At 41.2% G+C, this 19,231-nt stretch overlaps 1 long non-coding RNA gene across 2 annotated transcripts in view; it reads right to left on the bottom strand.

Annotated features, from left to right (window-relative positions):
- Positions 1-18,739, bottom strand: part of LOC121402086 — a 35,437-nt gene extending 16,698 nt beyond the window's left edge. For both annotated transcript variants that reach the window (XR_005966528.1, XR_005966529.1), the window contains exons 1-4: positions 17,090-18,739; positions 16,514-16,596; positions 6,188-6,648; positions 1,509-1,562 (exon numbers count right to left, since the gene is read on the bottom strand). This is a non-coding gene — a long non-coding RNA (uncharacterized LOC121402086). The remainder of the gene's footprint in view (positions 1-1,508; positions 1,563-6,187; positions 6,649-16,513; positions 16,597-17,089) is intronic.
- Between the last annotated feature and the right edge of the window lie 492 nt (positions 18,740-19,231).

The following is a 19,231-nucleotide window of genomic DNA, read 5'->3' on the forward strand; positions in this document are numbered from 1 at the left end:
TGGTACGGGACCTGTATCCCTCCGGCAGCCCAAGGACACGGGGCGCGTTACAGCTCGAGAGAAAGTCTTAAATCAATTTTCAATTTCCGATCTTTTTGTGCCAAAAGTTTACTCTTGTCATAAAAAATCCCTCCGTTTTGGAAACAACTCCCCCACCCCATCCATTCTCTTCTCTTTGCTACAGTCAATCGAAATATTTCAGATTTACGCCAAATCCACAACTGGTTCCAGATTCCACCGGATCCCAGAAATTTCTTATCAGAAGAGTCCGAATCTTTAGGGTTCAGATTCAGTTCGGCTGAAACCATTTGCTTCTAAAGATCTGGACAGTTGAATGGGAAATTGAAAATTTGTTTGCAGAAATTTCTATTGTCAGGTTTGAATTATGGTTGAGATTCAGTTAAATATTTGGCCAAAACTTTTTTGGGAGAATTTTTCCCATTCCAAAAATTAGCGATTCAGTGCAGCAAAAAAGAGAAAGGCCAATGAATCTGGGATTGAATCCCACAGAATACACCCAAAATTGCAGTAATTAGAAATTCTTACCAAACATCACATGACATCCATGAGGAACATCAACAAATCTCAAGCTAAATGGCCAAGAAAATGGAAAATTCACAGTCTTTGGGTCAACAAAACAGTAAAAATGAAATCAAGACAAACTTGGGGTACTAATCAGTCCCATAGAATACACCCAAAATTTCAATCACAATTTCTCCCTAACATCACATGACATCCATGAGGAACATCAACAGATATCAAGCTAAATGGCCAAGAAAAGGGAAAATTCACAGACTGTCTTTGGTTCAACAAAACAATAAAAATGAAATCAAGACAAACTTGGGGTATTAGTGAGTCCCATTGAATACACCCTAAATTTCAATCACAACTTCTCCCTAATATCACATGACATCCACGAGGAACATCAACAGATCTCAAGCTAAATGGCCAAGAAAAGGGAAAATTCACAGACTGTCTTTGGATCAACAAAAAGATAAAACTTAAATTCAGACAAACTTGGGGTATAAGTGAGTCCCATTGAATTCAGCCGAAATTTCAATCAGAATTTATCTCTCACATGACATCCATGAGGAACATCAACATATCTCACTGTAAATTCAAGAACAAGATCAAGATTTGGTTCAACAACAAGATAAAAATGAAATCCAGACCAACTTGGAGTCTCATTAAATACACCCAAAATTTAAACCAGAATTTATCACTAACGTCACATGACACCCAAAGGGAACATTAATGGATCTTATTCTAAAATGGGCAAGAAATATAAGAATTTGCACACATTTATGGAGTTTTTCCAGCCTTCTACATAACAGGTCCAAAGGTAGATGAGCTTTAATACACTCTATCAGGGGGCGCTAGGGGTGGAGTCAAGACAGTTAAAGCTCCTCCTGCCACTAGTAAACGCAGTCCTGTGATCGCTCTCCCATTACGGGGTTCATACATGTATATATATATATGTTATATATATATGTGGGTACAGTACATACCAAGTGTCGCTCCTTTCTGCCTGTACTCGGGGGGATCATCCATCACGGGGGGCTCTAGTAGAAGAAACAGTAGATTTGGGTTAGAACTGGGACACATAATTCAGTTTACAGAGTTGGAACTGTATGAAGGCAATAGGTTCCCTACAAGTGCTATGAAATTAAAGGGTAACTAAAATAAATCTTGTTATGTGTGTCTCAGAGCACAGGATTGCCCTACAGCTTCATGGGCCCAAATTGTCGCTTTTTTTATTGCCACTGGGTCCTTTCATCCCTCGGAGCATACTCAGGGTTAATGTCACAGAGATGGGGGCGTGTTCATATGGGAGACCGCCCACAAGATAACCATCAGGGTGGCTGTACCCGCTGACACATTTTAAAGACTTTTTAGTTGACCTTGAATAACCTGTTAGATCAAACAGTCTGGTCTGACAAAGAACATCATGAGAAACTGAAGCTAAAGAAACAGAACAATCGGTCCAGGCCTCGCCGGCTACAGTGTTTCAGGAGTCAGAACCAGCACTGCACAGAATATAAACAGGCAGTTTCCCCCCTATGTGAACAAGTCATGTGTGTTGTTTATACCCAGATATTGTGCCCCAGGCAGGGGCAGCTGGTGTCATTGCGTCTGACTCGTTAATGAGAAACAGAGGTTGAACCCCTGCGGCACAAGACTCCGACTGTCCTTAGATAAACCCAGTCTGTGCAGCAACCAAACCCATAAACTCACTCCCACATTCAGCCCGGGGCAAGATTCAGCTTCTCATCAGCCTACAACTCCCATAATTCTCAGCCAGCTTGGGGGTGGGGCTGATTGCAGACATGTGACTAGAGGGCTCGGTGCAAGACACACTCATCAATGTGGCTTCATGACGATACAGAATACAGATAATTCTATTGGTTCTCATACAGGGTCACAGGGAGTTGTTTCTGTATTTTGGGGACTGCAGGGTCATCCTGGTGTCATTGGCACAGAATAAACCCCTTTATAAGGAAGTGTTGTTTCCACCAATGATGTTTGTTTCTAACATTATTATTGCAACACTGTCTCCAAGAGAAATGTATCTGTTTCATGTTTCTTACTACCCTGTCCCAGTGGCTGCACAGATCCTATCTGATCCCCATTGTAAGCAGCAGTCCTGTCCTGCTTTATGGCAGCTGAGATTGTAGCTATCTAGAGCTGTTTAGTTGATGAGTATTTACATCAGGCCGAGAGGAGAGGCAGATGCATCAGGTGATGGGACACAAGACTCGCCCTGTATTAACTCACAAGTTGTGGTTTGAGCAGGAAACACAGAGATCAGACCAACAGACTGAGAGGCAACAGATACCACGAGACAGAATCTAAAAGGCCCATAACATTCCTATCTATGGAAATGCAGGGGGGTAAGTGGCCCTAAAATCCATAGTCTGTAAAATAATTTGCTATAGAAAACAGCACAGTGTCCCTATTAACACTGCTTAGTGGCCATTGGGAACCTCACAGTCTATAAATAAGAAACACACAAAGCAGGGCCCTAATAATAAAAATAATAATAATAATAAAGTGCCAACTCTGATCAGTCTAAACATTCCTATAAGGACAATGTAACAGGAACCTACACATCCAACATGTTACTCATTGGGGCAGTATATCTGTGCCTATATATTATACACTTACATTATGTGCATATATGATATGGGGGTGACAGAGGAAAGATGGGGGGCTGTGCCTATATATTATACACTTACATTATGTGCATATATGATATGGGGGTGACAGAGGAAAGATGGGGGGCTGTGCCTATATATTATACACTTACATTATGTGCATATATGATATGGGGGTGACAGGGGAAAGATGGGGGGCTGTGCCTATATATTATACACTTACATTATGTGCATATATGATATGGGGGTGACAGGGGAAAGATGGGGGGCTGTGCCTATATATTATACACTTACATTATGTGCATATATGATATGGGGGTGACAGGGGAAAGATGGGGGGGCTGTGCCTATATATTATACACTTACATTATGTGCATATATGATATGGGGGTGACAGGGGAAAGATGGGGGGCTGTGCCTATATATTATACACTTACATTATGTGCATATATGATATGGGGGTGACAGGGGAAAGATGGGGGGCTGTGTCTATATATTATACACTTACATTATGTGCATATATGATATGGGGGTGACAGGGGAAAGATGGGGGGCTGTGCCTATATATTATACACTTACATTATGTGCATATATGATATGGGGGTGACAGGGGAAGATGGGGGGCTGTGCCTATATATTATACACTTACATTATGTGCATATATGATATGGGGGTGCAGAGGAAAGATGGGGGGCTGTGCCTGTATATTATACACTTACATTATGTGCATATATGATATGGGGGTGACAGAGGAAAGATGGGGGGCTGTGCCTATATATTATACACTTACATTATGTGCATATATGATATGGGGGTGACAGGGGAAAGATGGGGGGCTGTGTCTATATATTATACACTTACATTATGTGGATATATGATATGGGGGTGACAGTGGAAAGATGGGGGGCTGTGTCTATATATTATACACTTACATTAAATACCAGGTGGAGGTGACACAATAACTTTAATTTTGTTGGTAGAAATATTTGCTCCCTCTATCAGACAAAACCCCACAAAACTTCTCTTTTAGTTCTTTTACTGATCCGTCCTCTTTAAATGCCTCATTTTCAAGTTCAAGGCTTCCTACTCTCCCGCCTGCCTTCTGGCTTATGTCTGAGCTGCGTCTCTTGCACTGAATTCACTCCTGTTCTTTTTCCACTCCATGTGCAGCTGCGGCTTTTTCCCCTCACTGCTTCATATCTCTGGGGCTTCCTCATACCCAGCGCACGCAAAACAGCCTCCCTGACTGCAGTTAAAGGGCCAGTGGCATAAAAAAGAAAGTTCACCTTATAATAGCAGTTATCTTATCTGATCCCCATTGTAAGCAGCAGTCCTGTCCTGCTTTATGGCAGCTGAGATTCTAGCTATCTGTATAACAGAACATTCTGTCCCAGTGGCTGCACAGATCCTATCTGATCCCCATTGTAAGCAGCAGTCCTGTCCTGCTTTATGGCAGCTGAGATTCTAGCTATCTGTATAACAGAACATTCTGTCCCAGTGGCTGCACAGATCCTATCTGATCCCCATTGTAAGCAGCAGTCCTGTCCTGCTTTATGGCAGCTGAGATTCTAGCTATCTGTATAACAGAACATTCTGTCCCAGTGGCTGCACAGATCCTATCTGATCCCCATTGTAAGCAGCAGTCCTGTCCTGCTTTATGGCAGCTGAGATTCTAGCTATCTGTATAACAGAACATTCTGTCCCAGTGGCTGCACAGATCCTATCTGATCCCCATTGTAAGCAGCAGTCCTGTCCTGCTTTATGGCAGCTGAGATTTGCTATCTGTATAACAGAACATTCTGTCCCAGTGGCAAATACACTGACACATAAATACAGTCGTTTTACCCCCAGTTACTACGAATGGACAAGGTGCAGATTACAAACAATCTCTGACACATCATCCAATTACATCCAATTTAGTTTAGATGAAAAGGGAAAGTTGGACTTGCACATTGGTTGTGTCAGAATGTTTGTGTAATGGATCTGTCTTGCTGGAGAAAGTGGGGTCTAAAATAAGTTTGTATTGGGTCAGCGAGGAGCTGCTGTGTGTATTTCCTAGGAGTAGGTGACACATGAAGTACTTACCTACACCCGCACTGTCGCACCCTAGACACATCCCTCTTCTAATCTTATCCTAGTTCCAGACCTGTCTTAGTTGTCTCATTCCTCCTTCAGAACAGCGTGTGATAGGGTAATTACTAACAGATGAGCCTATAACCAACTCGCAGCACTACTGCACTACTACAGGCATTCTGCTGAATGTGCACTAATTGTGAACTTACTATATACAGTCAACGATCTCACTTTGTAACACTGAACACTCCACCCCAATACAAAGTATATCTGTTTAGTGCACTAATAATGTATAACGGCCCCATGTAGCAATTACTAACAGTGTAGCAATGTAGTGCTGGATTAGTAACAATATGTTTATTTCAATGTGCAGCCATTCCCACTCCACTTAGGAGGTACAATTATTCACCCAAGAGATGTCAATATACATATAAACCTGGGTACCTCTGCTAGTTCCAGGGGTACCCAGGGTACAAATAAGCACTCACCCCAAATCTCCCCCTAACTGACCTTCAGACAGGACCCCCTTAGCTCATAACAAGGTTATAGATATATAGAAACATTGGGGTGTCACCCTGCTATAGTTCCAGGGGTACCCAGGGTACAAATAATCACTCACCCCAAATCTCCCCCTAACTGACCTTCAGACTGGGCCCCCTTAACTCATAACAAGGTTACAGATATATAGAAACATTGGGGTGTCACCCTGCTATAGTTCCAGGGGTACCCAGGGTACAAATAAACACTCACCCCAAATCTCCCCCTAACTGACCTTCAGACTGGGCCCCCTTAGCTCATAACAAGGTTACAGATATATAGAAACATTGGGGTAGTTCTGATACAATAATTACCCATTAGGGGGCACCTTACAGTTTGGGTACACGTGTCACTAATAGGGATCACACTAAATCTGATTATTATTATTGGGGAGCATGAGCAGTAAGTGAAAGTGCACCTACCTGTGGTGAGGAGATCACATTCCGGGGGTCACTACTATAGTGAGGAGACAATAAGGGAATGAAGTTGCACATCCTTAAAGCACAAAATGTCTCACAACCCTAAAAGGGGAGTTGCCAAAGTCTTCCCAGTGAAATCCCAGATATCCTTAAGGTTGGGCATCACCACATCTCTTAAAGGCAAGTTCTGTGAATCTCTTAAAGGGATGGTTCCAACTGTCCTTATCCTTGATGGTTATTGGGAATTCCCATTGTGATGTCATTACGAGATACAGTAAAACTCTGCAGACAACCAACAAAAGGAAGATCACAGGTGGATCACAAACTCACACATTGCCAGGTAATTGTGCTGAGGCTCATGGGATGCCCATCACAGGGGAATGCTGGGAAACGTGATCTATTTTCATATTCATCAAACCGTTCCCTGTAACCACACTCTTTCCCATCTGTGAAACCATTCTCACCTGTGAATAGAAGAAAGATTCATGAATATTCAGTGATTGTGCCAAGTTTGCACTAGTAATGTATCGAGGGAGGAGACACCCAGAGAGTGGAGAGTATGACATGGCTGCCAGTAACTGGAATATATATTTGAATTAATTACAATTTTGGGCACATAGAAATGCACCAATGGACACTCACTCTCTAGCCCTGGAAAGGTTCTAATGCTCTGATTGGCTCCAGGTTGGTCTAACCCTGGGAATGTTCTAATGCTCTGATTGGCTCCAGGTTGGCTAACCCTGGGAATGTTCTAATGCTCTGATTGGCTCCATGTTGGCTAACCCTGGGAATGTTCTAATGCTCTGATTGGCTCCAGGTTGGCTAACCCTGGGACTGTTCTAATGCTCTGATTGGCTCCAGGTTGGTCTAAACCTGGGAATGTTCTAATGCTCTGATTGGCTACAGGTTGGTCTACCCCGGGAATGTTCTAATGCTCTGGTTGGCTCCAGGTTGGCTAACCCTGGGAATGTTCTAATGATCTGATTGGCTACAGGTTGGTCTAAACCTGGGGATATTCTAATGTTCTGATTGGTTACATGCACACAAATGCCATTATATCCATATCTGCCAATGAGAAAAAAGAGCCCCCAATGAGAAAGATCAATAAATCATCATTAAAATGCCTGCACAGGTAAAGTTCTTGCACTGATGCCACGTTCTACATTCCAGAGAATGCCTCTCCCTCGTCAGCATAAAGGCGCCGGCTGCCGATGCATGGTGCGAATCACTTGCTCTTTTTTTGGGGCTTTTATTTGCTAGTCCTATAAGTGGATAAGGGGCTGTTTCTAGGAAATTCTGGCAGTGTATGATCCCCCCCCCCAGAAACTCACGACTTCTCCAGAAATTGTAATCCCAGGTCTTTCCTAGAACCCATCCCAGCAGCATTTCTTTCATGCTAAATATAGATCTTTTCCTGAGGGGATTTACTTAAAAAGCTGCATTTTCAGCAAACTGCCGGCCCACCGCATACAGAAAAATCTGTAACTCTAGGGAACCTGAACTGCCGGGGGATCTGCTGAAACCTCAGAATTCAGACAGACAGATAGAACAGACAAACAGATGGATAAAGGGATAGATACACTGAGAGGAAGAGTGATAAAACAACTTACACACCTCACAAAGTTTGATCAGTTTACAAGATAACCACATTAATATATGATTTATATTCTTTGCAGCCTAATGAATAAATAAAAACGACTTATTCCTTTGCCCCCCATAAGCCACTGTAAGCTTCCATCAGAGTGTTCTAGTCCCACACACTGCTTGAGTCACAGACTCCACACCTTTCCTCCTGTAGGCTGCCATCAGAGAGTTCTAGTCCCACCCACTGCTTGAGTCGAAGACTCCAACCCCTTCCCCTATAGGCTGCCATCAGAGTGCTCTAGTCCCACCCACTGCTTGAGTCATAGACTCCACACTCCTTCCCCTATAGGCTGCCATCAGAGTGTTCTAGTCCCACCCACTGCTTGAGCCACAGACTCCACATCCCTTCCCCTATAGGCTGCCATCAGACTGTCCTGGAATCCCTGGCCCTCCCCCTGTAAACAGCCATCATGCCTCCTATTGGCTTCTTGTTAAGAGAAAATAACTCTACACAAGGACTATGGCAGTTCAAAAGGATAATTGTAGCCATTAGACACAATGGAGACTTATGTAAGACTGAAAATGCAGTTTGGGAAATATATTGTATGTCCCAAAAAATGTCAAAACCCTTGTTACAATCAACATATCTAATATATTTATATAGAAGCAGAGTTGAGAATAAAGTCAATGCAAAATTTTATTTTTGTCAGATAAAAAGTCTTTTCTGCAAAGATATTAAATCCGTCAGTTTTGGATTTATCTGTATCTTCCAGAAACCATGTCCAAGCTCTGAACTGAATCCGAGCCCTAATTTATGTTTTCGTGAAAACGGATTTATCCACAAACATTGACATTAAGGGGCACATTTACTTAGTTCGAGTGAAGGAATAGAATAAAAAAAAGTTTGAATTTGAATGATTTTTTGGGCTACTTTGACCATCGAATTGGCTACTTCGACCTTTGACTACGACTTCGAATTATACGATTTGAACTAAAAATCGTTCGACTATTCGATAATCGAAGTACTGTCTCTTTAAAAAAAATTCGACCCCCTATTTCGCCATCTAAAACCTACCGAACCTCAATGTTAGCCTATGGGGAAGGTGCCCATAGGCTTTGTAAGCTTTTTTTTGGCCGAATAAAAATCGTTAGATCGATGGATTAAAATCCTTTGAATCGAATGATTGCGGTAAATACTTCGATATTCAAAGTCGAAGGATTTAACTTTGGCAGTTGAATATTGAGGGTTAATTAACCCTCGATATTCGACCCTATGTAAATCTGCCCCTAAAGGTTCAGGTTTGGTTTGGGCTGGCACTCTGAATTTTGCCAAGTTTGAATCCTGCAAAAATATGGTTTTATCCTGCATTTCCTAATATTCAAACAGGCAGCTTCTCAATAGAGACCCCAACCTGGTTAGTAATATATATATATATATATATATATATATATATATATTTATATATATATATATATATATATATATATAATTGTGCCTTAACGAAAAGAATGTGGTCCTTTCTACCATTATTGTATTTTATGTTTATTAGGGTTAGGGTTAAAATTAGGGTTAGGAATAGGGTTAAGGTAATGTTTAGGATTAAGGTTAGGATTAGGGTTAAAGTAAGGGTTAGGATTAGGGTTAAGGTTAGGGTTAACGTAAGGGTTAGGATTAGGGTTAAGGTTAGGGTTAGCATTAGGGTTATGGTTAGGGTTAGGACTAGGGTTATAGACACCATATGACAAGGCAATGACAGGAGAGACATGACATATGCTAAAATAAAATCTACATTTTTTGGTCTTAAAGTGTGGAATTTCAACAACAAAGCTCCAACTCATCGCTCAGATTGCCTGATCCCCACAGCACTGTGTTCAGCTCTTACAAAATGGCTTCCCTGTTGACTCTGTTCGAAATTTTTTTATCACGAGAGAGCACAGCCAGACACAAGACTGCTAACAGGCTAGCAGCTAGAGAGCTCCCCTGTACCCATCTCCAATCTTCTTCTATCAAATATACCAACGCACAGTCAGTTCCATCCTTTCTGCCCCAGTCTGTCCCTTCTGCCCCCGACAATAAAAAAACCCATCCTTTGCTGGTCTGATTCTGACCACTTCTGCCAAGAGACGGTACAATGTCATAACTCACTTTTTAGAAATTAAATTGAAATGAAGAATGTCTTTACATCCCATAAACGGATGCATCTTATTTGCAGTTAATGTCATGGTAGCACCATATGGAGTCATCACCTGCAGTGGTAGGCAAAATGTTTCCTCTTCATTCAATCTCCATTGGCTCCCTGTGATCTCTGAGTGTGTTTGATTGGCTCTGGATAGTTTGTGTAATAAAAATTCACCCGGGTGGTCCAGTGGTGTGGCGGGGATGCCGGCCGCGCCATTGGCAGGGACACCCACCACACTACATCTTTCCTCCTCAAACGCCGGTTCCTTAAGTCGCATGCGGCGCGTCTCTGCGCATTTTATAGCCACAGTCACACTGGTGTAATGACGCCAGCGCGCATTGGCATGAAAATTTAAAGGTATTTAAAGGGCACTGGGGCTTGTGATCATTGCCCGTTATCATGGTGCTTTGTGCTATTGAGCTTCTGTTTATTATCTGATCTGATTCCTGTTGTGACCCTTAACTGGCTTTTGACGACTCTACCTTCTGTATATTGACTCCTGCCTGATAATCGACTACCTCTTCTGCTTAACCCTTCTGATTGACTTCCTGGTTTGACCCCTGCTTGCCTGACTTCGTTTGTACTCTGCCTGCCCCGACCCGGCCTGATCTGACTACGATTCTGTTTAACGCCTTGTACCGCGACCTTCTGCCCCTAAGACTTTGCTTTACAGATATGCCCCTTCGCTTGTCCAGAACCCCTTGCCTTGCACCTCTCTTTATAAGACCTGGTGGCATCTGAGGGCTCCTCCCGAGGCCAAAGGCGGCTGCTACAGGTAGAAGCACGAGCCGAGACCAGGGTGCCTGCCATTGGTTCTGGATTTAGGGTGCCAACCGTGACAGTTTGCCCAAGGCCAGTTGGTAACCAGCAAGTTATTTTTATCTCTTATTTCTCTAAACTTTTTGGAAAAGATGCTAATTACATATCTAGTCAAAAAAATTTGAGGTTGGGGTGTCCTTTCCCAAAATAGTTCATGTAAATCCCATACCCTCAAAAAAAAATAAAAAATCACAATCCACCCAAATTAGAAAGAACAGAAATCCTTATAATCTACTTATACATATTCATAAATGCCCCCCCCAAGGTTTTCCCCAAATCGTTCTGTCTGGAGAAGCAGGTGCTTGTCATTATAATAACGAACGCTTCATTGTGTCTCATGTCACCATCGTCATTGATCTCGTGTTCCTAGAGGAACGTCTTACCGCCTCGATTTTCCTGCGTCGACTGCAACAAATTTCTCAAGGTCAATTCTTTTCACCCCCCACAAAAATTTTCAAACATGATATGTTGGCGACACAACCCTGAATTTGAAAACTGATTTAGCCTTTTTAAAAAAATCTTAAATGAATTTCCTTGTTTGAAATATTTGGGGGGCAGTTGTTGCATTTGAGGCAATATAAATAATTAAAAATCCTTTATACTTGGGGTACGTAGGTAAGAATGAGACCCAAAATATAATGCCATGAAGGTGGATAAATAAACTATGGGTCTAGATAAAACATAATTTTAAGGTTTAACCCCCAAAATTCAATACAAACATAAAAATCTGTTAATTTTATCTTTTGCCCAGTATGACTGTGAATTTAATTTTAATTTTTGAATTTAATGGTCCCAAGTTTACACCCTAAACAAGACTAACTGTATAATAAACATTATTACACTGAATTATTTACTCTTGAGGAACCAAATATACTTCCCAACCCTAAAACCCTAAATCCAAAACTTTACGGATTTTATGTCTTAAGAAATTTGAGTTTGGGCATCAATTCCCTCCCATTACACCTCCTTCCCAGTGATGTTTCACAGTACACCATTCAATAAACACGGTGATCTGAGATAATCATTTACATGTTGCTCTCCAACCCCTTGGATGTTGCTCCCAGTGGCCTCAAAGCAGATGCTTATTTTTGAATTCCAGGCTTGAAGGCATGTTTTGGTTGCATAAAAACTAGGTGCATTGCCAAACAGAGTCTCAATGGAGGTTGACAATCCACATAGGGACTAACAAATGACCAATCACAGCCCTTATTTGGCACCCCAAGAACATTTTTGATGGTAGTGTTGCTCCCCAACTCCTTTTACCTCTGAATGTTGCTCACAGGTTCAAAAGGTTGGGGATACCTGCTATAGAGCATCCCCACTTGTTTTAAAGTAGGAAGAGCTTCCTATACCAAAGTCTTAGGGGCAGATTTATCAAGGGTTGAATTTCAAAGTAATGGGAGTTTTTTTTTTATCTTCCATAACTTTGAAATTTGAATACAAAAAGACCAATCGAAATAGGCTGTATTCGAATCGTTCAAATCGAAGCATTTGCTCCAAAAAAACTACAATTTTTCAAAGTCCACCAAATGACTCCAAATAGGTTCTAAGAGGTCCCCCATAGGCTAAAACAGCAATTCTGCAGGTTTTAAATGGCGAAAAGCCGAAGTTTTAAAGAGACAGCACATGATAAATTTCGATATTTGATTGGTCAAATTTTTATCAAGTTCGAATCAAATGTTGGCCTATTCGATAGTCGAAGTACACAAAAATAGCTTGAAATTCAAATTTTTTTACTTTAAAATTTCCCTTCGACCCTTGATAAATCTGCCCTTAATTTAATAATATATATTAATATCTAATATTTACAGTATATATATATATAAAGTCTAAAAACGTTCAGCACATCACTTAATAGAATGACCCAGGTCCTACTCACTAGTGCTTCGTACAAAAATCAAAAGGAGCACACTGGGAACTGAGAATTTTAAAATCTAATCATAACTTTTATTTAACATGTATTAAAAGAAGGTCAACCTTTCGGTCTGTTCATTTTAAAATTTTCGAAAGGTTCCCAGTGTGCACCTTCGTTCTTTTTGATTTTAATATATATATATATATATATATATATATATATATATATATATATATATATATATATATATATATATATATATATGTATATATATCTTATATATATATATATATATCTTATATATATAATATGCCAACTGTGTATTTGTGTATATATTAGTCATTTCATGCATATAAATATAATATTCTGCTTATACATTTCCAACTAACATTTATATATATATATATATATATATATATAGAGTATGGCGACGGCAATATATTTCTTAAACAGTCAAATTCACATCATTGCATCGTTAAATGGTGATCGTTATGCCGGATACACTGCATTTATTGAATGGACTTTGGTTTAAAAATGTGAATTTGAGGAATAATTTTGTAGCCACCATACTCTAGATATGTTTTGATGATTTAATGTGGTATTTTGTTTTTTATAGACTGCTGCCCCACATTCTACAGATATATATATATATATATATATATGGGATCTATGATCCAGAACGCTTGGGAATTAGTTTTTTCTGGATAAGGGGGTCTTTTTTATAAGGGAAACACCAGACGTTAAGGGCAAGGGCACATTGGCAGATTGGGGGAGATTTAGCGAACTGGCGACTAATTGCCTCTACTTTGGGGCGACAATCTCCCCGAACTGCCTTCTCCCTGCCTTCTGCCTGCTAAAATGAAAAATTGCCTGCGCCAATGCACTCATGGCGCTTCGATTTCCGAAGTCGCCCGAAGTTTCTTCATGAGGAAACTTCGGGCGACTTCGGATATCGAAGCGCTGTGAGTGCCATTGCGCTGGCGTTTTCTCGTTAGAGCAGGCGGAAGGCAGGGAGAAGGCAGTTCGGGGAGATTGTAGAGGCGACTAAATCTCCCCAAATCTGCCCGTGTGCCCCTGCCTTAAGGCTTCCAGAAAACAATTGGAGGTGATAAGAAACCTAATTGGATTGTTTTGCAACCAACGTTCTTAGAATTTACAGCTTACAGCATGAAAAATAGAAAATGTCTAAAAACTGTCCAGAGATCCCATAAAACATTTTTTAAATAAGAGTTGGGGGGGGTAAAAAAATTCAGACCATTTTCTCATTTTTTTAAAAACAAAAAAGTTGTTAGGGGTGAAATTCCACTCAAGGGGGCAGCACCAACGAGGCATGTATCTACACCCTATTGCTTACCTACAACTCCCAGCATCCCCTGGGAGACACACAGGGTTCTACAAATGAGCAATGGCTGGATATACCCCCAATGCTATTATGTGATGTAAATGAACACAGTGAATAAAGGGAAAAAGAGGGCACTCTGGGAATATAATTGTAACACAACAGAAGTGCAGATGCTAATGCCAGTTAGTCCGGTAAGTCCGGTAAGTGCTCCCACTTAAGCTAACACAACAGAAGTGTATCACAGTGTAATTAACTTCTTTACCGCTGCAAAAAAAGACAAAAAGTCCTACATGGTAAAATCATTTTACCCTCACGACAAGGTTTAGAGAACGTGCTTTGGTTTTTGTACAGGTACATTAACCATTTCAGTGCCAGGCGGAATGCTGCATTTCGGAGCTGTGATTGTCGAGATATGATGCAAAAATAGATCCTGCTCACCATTCTGTAAATGTGATTATTTTATTTTTTTTACTAGTAAATGAAAAATGTAATTTTCTTTAAAATCTAGGGGTATTGTAAACCCATGAAAAAATAGTCAAAATGAACAACAAGAACGTAGAAAAATAACGAATGTTCTCAGGTTAAGGCACACCCCGATAGCCGCTGCGTCTTTCGCTAGCAGCCATCTACCGTGCCGTAGGCAGGAAAGGGTTAAATATTAAGACTTGTGTCAATTACTGTAAAGAAAAAAATAATCAGATGATCAAGAAAGAGGTACATTGATGACAAGTGGCAATAAAAATTCCACCGTATCAGAAAGATAATGAATATTCTGTTATAAACATCGCCATCGGCCATTTGATAAGCAACACAGCTGTATCGGAAGGCCAGCCGGGAAAAACCTTACGTGGGGAGTTGTTAAATGATTTTTGTTTTTTTTATATACAGAGAGATCCGTTCCTGACGAAAACGTTGTTATTTGAATACAAACTAATTTATGTACAATAAATCCTCCTTATTTTATTTAGTGGTAAAATCTGTCATTTCTATGGGACTGGGATCTCATATTCATAACTTAGTTATATATATATATATATCTCAGCTCCCCAATATACAGAGGACAAACATCCAGCTATAAACGAACACAAATACACACTAGTAGCTGATACAGGTAAATCAAAGCAATTCTGGGAAAAACGTTTGCCTTTCCTGCAAGGTACGGAATCATACTGTGGTTTTTACATTCGCACGACATGATATAATCCCACTGAGGAGATGGAAAATCTAATTATTCTTCACTTTATTTTAGTTAATAATAGAGGACTTGTCTAGGCCCCAGTCTGTCGTTATCAGATGTCAAAAACCCTTGGCGTCTCCCACCCAACAGCGTGTGAATTTTTATTAAGTGCAACAAGTGCAGCCGAGTGTTTCTGACGTTCCTGCACCTTCTCTCTCTCTCGATGCTGAACGGCACCGGCTCATGGGGGACACAATGGGAAGGACTAAAAGAGACTTTATCCAGGCCATCCTTTCATTAAATCTGCCCTTCCCCTAATTGTCTAATGGGCTAATAGTGAACTCATTGCTGACGTCGTCTTAATACACCAGATCTTGCCCTATATAATCTGGGTTGTGTCTACTCAACTGCCTTTATGGGCTTTGCAACCCACAAATCAGATGAGAATTGGATTAGAATAGCCGTTCATCCAGTGTATTCCCAACAGAAAAATATTTTATATATCACTCCCCTCCCCCAGAGAATTTGGAAAGCAATTTCAAAAGATCGTTGTTGCATTAAAACATTTACATGAACATGGAAGACAATGACATTGACGATGACCGGCACTCCCGATCCGAATTAAAAGCCAAGAACGTCATTCTTTAAAACACAATTAAAAAATAATAAAGGAGCGATGCAGGGGAACTTTAATGGCTTCCGCGGTTTAAGCCCCGTAAAACATTTTTAAAAATGTTAAAAAATTCAAATAAATTTTTCAGAATGGCCCGTGTACGAAGCTGTTTTATTGTTGAAGTCACGTTAAAAACCGCAGATAAGTGTGTTCATAAAGACATGTATCAATCTATATATCTTACACATAGGGTTAGGGTTAATATCTTACAAGGGCATTGGACGGGAAAAAGACGTTACTGTACATTTCAGTCACTGGCAAGGCCCAAAAAAAAAAAAAAAGCTATGTATGTATGTATGCCAATGGGTACAAATAGCAAACCAATGAAATAGACAGAAAGAACAAAATCCTTCCATGGCCTTTGCTGTCTGAAAATGAAAGTAAGCAGATTAAGTTGCTACTGGGGACAGAAGGTTTGGGAGATAATTGAGTCATATGACTTATCATCTGCAGGATTAAAGGGGAAGATACATTTCTCAAAAATCCTTATTTATCGGCGGCTAGAAGAAGAACAGAAGAGTGGAAGACAAAAAAAAATACAATTCAATTTCCTTATTTAGTAATTTAGTATTCAGAGGGGGGGGTTTATAGAGACTTCCCAAATTTTTTTGCAGCTGCAGTGTGAGGAGGGCGGGGGGTTAATAGTGCATAAAATTCATGAATAAAAATCAGAACATTGATTTGAAGAAACAGACTTACCCTGCAGGAGGTGGGAAGCAGCCTTGGGCACCTACAGACGGAGGAATGGGGGAGAGAGAGAAGCTTCACCTTGCAGCCCCCTCCTGTGGAAAGCAAGACAAGAACAGGCTCAAATTTTTTATTTTTTTTGGGGGTTTTACAAGTGCTTGAAGGCCTAGCAGAACTAAGAGGCAGTTCTTACCTAGAAACTAGCCGCTGTCACTATGTGTCCCCCCTTGGCCACCACTAGCCCTTCCCTACCAGCACCCAGGAATGACAGAAGGCTGAGAGGGGTGGCCCATATGGAACAGAGACACATCGGAAGAGACATCGGAAGAGACATCGGGAGAGACATTGGGAGAGACATCGGGAGATCAGGAGAGAGGGGAAGGGAGTGCAGAGCTTACCTGGCAGTTAACTAGTCCTGACTGAGAAACGTTAGCAAAGAGACACACTGCATATCTAGTGCTAATGGTCTTACTTCACCACCTCCATTATGAATAATTCAGCACACACACAAACACACCCTCCGCCCCCTCCGCCATAAAAAAAACTCACAATACCCACAATAATAATAATTTGAAAAAAAATTCTTACGGAATCGGAAAACATTTTCTTGACACCTCGACAGCTCAGAGCCTGACGCACCACCAGTCATTTGTCGATTGCGTTTTTTTTGCGTGCGTATGAGTGCGCGCTGCCATTTTCCATGTTTGCCGCCTATTTTATGTCTTTTGTTTTCACGCTGGCACCTATCCCAGGCAGTGCACACGCCATTTCCCTCCCATTCCAAAAATACATTGCAATTGGTGGTGGGGGGGGTTTAAAAAACAACCCTTCAGCCCCAATATTGTAAATGGAGATATAAAAAAAAAAGAAAAGGGAAATAAAATGATTAATCTGATTCTTATTGGAAACCGCGGGAAAAAATATAGGCGGCGGACAAGTGCGTCACATTGGGAAATATAGAAAGGAATCAAATGGCGAATACCCCATTGGCAGAAGAGAAGCTTAGGGAAAAAAAATCAATTTCTCTAATAAGTGGGCACAACCACAAATCCCCCCACAGCTCAGGAGAAAAAATAAAGAAGCAGAATTTTTGAAGGATTAACCGCCCCCCAAAAAACATCAGTCCATGATATAAAAAAAGGGGGGTTTAAATAAAAGCAAAAAAAGCAAAAAAAAACCCCAAAACCAATTTCTGCTATTTGCTGCAGTAGAAAAAGTTCTACTCTGAAGGGGAGGCCCTTGCAGGCAGAATGTAACTAGCAAAAAGCAGTCTTTTTCCCAACTCCCATCTCCCCCTTGTGAGCAAGCGAGCAGTCTGCCTCACAAAGAGGAGGAGCCAAAGTGCCAGCCAATCAGATGCCTTTGTGCTGATGATGAAAGCAAGGTCCAGCCCTGCTCTCTTTAATCACACAGCCCCTCGCACAGACCCATCATGCCTTCCCTCTGCACAACTGCCACCCTCTCTCTCTCTCTCCCTCTAACATTCGCCCGCAGATTTCTCGCCATTTTTAACAAAATTGTAAAATTTCACTTGAATATTTGCACAGCTTTCCTGTCTCTTCAGGGGAGGGGGGGGGATGGAAAGAACATTCTCTTTGATGTCCTATTTTTTTTTTTTAACCTAGACAAAAAATCTGCTCTGAAAAATTTTATTGATGTCTCACGTGAGCTTCCAAAACGCAAGGAGAAACGTGAATGTAACGTTAAAAAAAAACCCAAAACTTAAAAAGGAATAATTTTTTTTAAAAAAAATTAAAAAAACATTTATGGGAGAGGAGTCACCCTTCCATTTTTTTTCTTTTCTTACTGTGCATTGTGGTTAATTGTAGCGCCACGGGCAAAATGCAGTGTTTTCTAGAAAATAACGATATTATTGTCTGTCGACAACCGCGGTTTTTAACTGGTGGCTTTCCGGTCATGCCGGAGTTTTAACTGGAAACTGCGGAAGCTCTCAGGGAGGTGAGGGGTTAATCCGCATCGTCCGCCATTAAATTTTTTTTTAGACGTACGGGGTAAAAATAAAAAAATTATAACTTGGGCATGTGGCTGCAGCAGATATTCACATGCCCCCCTACAAATCTAACCGTTTCCCATGCGCCCCAATTTTCACGAGGTCACATTGTCTCACCTTGTCAACACCCAAATGACACGTAGTTTTCCCCTACACTGTTTCGGCATGAGCGGGTGCCCTTAAATGCTGCTCCCACCTCCCCAAACTCACACCCACACCCCTTTTCTCCTCCCCTGCCCTCTTTTTTAGAAGCATCTGCAAAAAACCCCATTGGAGGCTGCACGGGCCTTTCTCTAAGTCTGAGTTGGCAGAGAGTCAAGAGCTGAGAAGCATTTGAGCGGCTCCATTGCCGGGGCAGAAAGAAAAAACAGCTGCTGCCATTGCATTTTCGGCTGAGAGCATCTAGGAAAAAGGGTGGTGGGGGGGAGAAAAAAGGAAAGGGGGTGGTGGGGAAATCAGATTGACTGGTCCCAAACACTAGGGGATTTCGGCGGCAGATCCACTGTGCTTGGAGCGAGGAGAATGCGTGTCCTCCATTTTCTCCCTATGAGCGCCGCCCCCTGGAGAAAGCTCGGCCGTTCCTTCTTAAAGTCACGTCGCTCTTCGCCGAACGACTAGTTCTCACCGGCCCCCTTTCCATTCTTCTCCTTTCTTCAAAAACAAAAACACGAGGAGGTTTCCAGGGTTTTTTTTGTTTTGGCTGCACCTCGGCTGGGAGA

This window comes from Xenopus laevis, chromosome 3S, assembly GCF_017654675.1.
Source record: "Xenopus laevis strain J_2021 chromosome 3S, Xenopus_laevis_v10.1, whole genome shotgun sequence".
Lineage (NCBI taxonomy): Eukaryota > Metazoa > Chordata > Amphibia > Anura > Pipidae > Xenopus > Xenopus laevis.